The following is a 3,859-nucleotide window of genomic DNA, read 5'->3' as shown; positions in this document are numbered from 1 at the left end:
TCAGGGGGCAAGGACCGAGCCTGGAGAGGGAGAAAGACCACACTGTCACACGGGGGCAGTTCCTGAGCCATCGAGGACAAGCACATCTGAGCCTCCCTCACACACAGTGGCTTTGGGTCACTCAGCTGTGGGACCAACTCCAAACTCCTTTCAAGACATATTTCTTGGGCATCTAGTGTATGAGGGGCGGTGACTGGCCAAGGTCCCAGGCTGTGTGGTGAAAACTTGGCATTCCAGCTGAGAGAACTCGAGACCAGAGAATCAAATGACTGCCTGAGGCCACACAGCCGACAAACGGCAGAGCTGGGATTTGAACCCAAAGTGCCTGGGACCACAGTTCATACTCTTAATTCTGTCCAGGGAGCTTATCAGTGGTACCACAGGTTCCTTCCAGCAACCTTAGCTGAAAAAGAGGTCAGGATTTTATCTCCTATTTTCAAAGACAAAAGAAGCTTCAAGAGGCAAGTGACATTTGTGAAGTCACACAGCATGGGGGATGGGGGAGGAACGCTGGGCTGGTGTTTGAAACCAGGCCCGGGACTCCATGGCTGGGGTTCTGAACATTGAGCTGAGCCCAGGCCTCATGACCTCTCTGGAGACTCTTCTGGAACATGAGGTGCCCTGTCTAACTTGGGCATTGTGGAGGGGACCAAATGGGATGAAGAGCCAGGCCTGGTCTCCTCCTGCCACCAGTGAGATGTGGCAAAATGGCAAGCCAGGGGCTAGTCTTCTGTGGCCAACCTTGCCCTCTCTCCCCACACGGCACCTCTCCCCACCTGTTATAAATCAGTGCTTGACCCACTGGGGAGCCGCTGCATTGGGGAGCATTCAGTCACCCTGGAGTGGACAAAAAAATAACTTCTTGACATTATATTTTACTGCATCGGTTTGGCATCATGGTGATGAACTACCTGATATAAACAGCTGAAGGGAGGGATGATTTCATTCGGCTCATGGTTTCAGAAGTGTCATTCCATCATGGCCAGGAGGGCGTGGTGGAACAGGGCAGCTGACATCATGGCAGAGAAAGATTGTAGGTCGGGCCAGAGAAGCAGCCCCAAAGACATGTTTCCAGTGACTTGCCTCCTCCAAGCATGCCTCGTCTCCCACCTTCCACCCTGCCTCCAACCATCACAGTCGGAATCCATCAGGAAATTCATCCATCCACTAGGTCAGAGCTCCTATGATCCAATCCTATCTGGAAACACCCAGAATACGCTTTACCTGTCTCCTGTTTGTTAATCTGAATAGGTTGACAGCACAACCACACATAACACACTCCATAACACTCACTTATGCAGAGCATGTGGCCTGGGGGGTCTTTAGTCTATCACAGAGCATGGCAGCCACACTGCCATTTAACTTGAGAGCCTTTCAACCCTGGAAGGAACTTAGGGCACACCAGTGGTTATTTGCACCAGGAGGTCCCTGCCTGGAGGAGAAATGGCTCAAACAACTACTTTGCAGATGACCTGATCTGGGTCTGTGTTGGGGAACATGCCTCTCTAATCTAGACCATGCTGCTGTTTTTTCCCTGACACTGGAGAGATGTTCTTGGGGGAACTGTGTGTTCCACTTGCCCATTTAGGGCCCAGACGTGACTGTTCTTCAGAGGGTAAAGTAGGGGTTCTCATATATGTTGGAAAGTAACCAGAAAGTTCAGGAGAACCTTAGCTAATCACCACAAGAATGATGGGAGAGAGGGTGAAGGAGCAGAGGGCTGTGTCTCCATGTGTAGCGGCCCAAGGAGAGACTTTAAAAAAAATGAGTTGGGCCGGGTGATGGTGGCGCACGCCTTTAACCTCAGGAGGCAGAGGCAGGCGGATCTCTGAATTCCAGACCAGCCTGGTCTACATAGTGAGTTCCAGGATAGCCAGGGCTATACAAAGAAACTCTCTCTCTCTCTCTCTCTCTCTCTCTCTCTCTCTCTCTCTCTCTCTCTCTATATATATATATATATATATATATATATATATATATATATATTTTTTTTTTTTTTTTTCCGGAGCTGAGGACCAAACCCAGGGCCTTGCACTTGCTAGGTAAGTGCTCTACCACTGAGCTAAATCCCCAACCTGAGAAACTCTGTCTCAAAAACCAAAAACCAAAAGGGTTGGGCTCTCTCTCTCTCTCTCTCTCTCTCTCTCTCTCTCTCTCTCTCTCTCTGTGTCTGTCTGTCTGTCTGTCTCTCTGTCTGTCTGCAGGCACGTGCATGTGCATGCAGGTGCCCACAGAGGTCAGAAGAGGGCATCAGATCACCTGGAGCTACAGTTACTGGAGGTTGTGAGCTGCCCGAGGGGAACTGAACTCTGGTCCTCTGGAAGAGCAGCCAGCTTTCTCAGTGGCTGAGCCGTCTCTGCAGCCCTGGATTGCATCGCTCTTGTGCTCAAACCCCCCACGGGCTTCCCTTAGCTTTTGAGACCAAAGCAGCCTCATCTCACACGGTGCCTTCCTTGCCCTCCTCCTTCCAGCCTTCCTGGCTGCCCTCTGGCCCTAAGCCAGGTCCTCCACTAGCCATCAGCAAAAAGCAGCAGGTGCACCTTCCTGGTGGACAAATTAGAGCCCATGAACAGAAGTTTCATGGGCTCTGAGGAGGGCAGGAGTGTAGAAACCCCAGCTTTGCTACAAGCAGGGCTTGTGATTGGCAGTGACTTAATCTGAAAGACACAAATGAGTCCCAGGATGAGGGAAACGGAGTGTATTGAAGACTGAATGAGATCCTCCTGGGCTGGGCTGGCCCTGTGGGTTTGGGTTAGTGGCCCTAGAACCTCAGCCTCCATGTAACAGAGTCATGATGTCAGCAGGCGTGTGCATCCTTCTTGGAAGGTCACTCATCTACTCTCCACCCCCCTCCCCAAACACTTCTCTCCGTCTTGGCCATCATCAGCCTGGCTGAAGTCTGAATTCCGGACCTCTCCTTCTCGTCACTCTTTTCCACTTTTGCCTTTCCAAAGCTTTCAGATGTCACTGAAACACCATTTTAAAAACTAAACTGATTATGGTACCCAGGCTCCACCGCTTGCCTCAACCTTTAGATGTATTCTTGTTCATCATCCTGGTCTCAGACCAAAGGTCCCCAGCCCAGAGAGGCCTTGGGGTCACTTGATCCATATAAAGTGCGTCTAACAGGCTTGGGCAGTCCCATCGGATATCTTGAGGAAAGGAATGTCCCAAAGCCCCCAGCAGGATCCAGCACCAGTCCTGGAGAACTTGGGACTGATGGCTCCCACTCCAGGGCCTGGAGATCATAAGATGTGCTAAGTACACCAAACAAGAACTGCATACCCTGGCCCGAGTCTTGCTGAGGTACAATCAACTTTTCGGGTCATGTGTTCAACAGCGCCACCACGCGGTAGTGAGGAACAACAGTCAGCATTGGCCGCAGGAAGTCAATAGGCTGTACAGGAGTGCTGCAAAATAGTGGCACCATGTAGTAATGACAGGAACAATAGCCCAGTAGACACAGCACCTCTCAAAACTGCGGGACCCTAGAAAACCAGGCTCATCCTTTCCGATTAAGAAAGACCCGAGGACACTTGCAACAGCGGGACTTTGTGCTAACGTAGGTGTCGGGGACTCAAGAGCAGACGTGCAGGCCACGCTGGCTACAGCCAGTGAGTGCGCTAATGAATGGACAAGAAGCCACACCAGCACACAGAATACGCAGGAGGAAAAAAACCAGATGTTTTTGCAAAGTCCAAAGTAATGTCACAGTTCCAGCGGAAATGCCAATGCTGGAGGGGCTTTGCTGAAAGAGGCGTGGGGCCCTGGCATTCAAACCTCCCTCTTTTCCTGTGCTCAACTTCCACTAGCTTGGGTTATTTCTAGAGCGGAGCTTGGGGAAGTGAGCAAGGGTGGA

This window comes from Peromyscus eremicus, chromosome 4 (assembly GCF_949786415.1).
Source record: "Peromyscus eremicus chromosome 4, PerEre_H2_v1, whole genome shotgun sequence".
NCBI lineage: Eukaryota > Metazoa > Chordata > Mammalia > Rodentia > Cricetidae > Peromyscus > Peromyscus eremicus.
Note: the sequence above shows the minus strand (reverse complement) of the source record.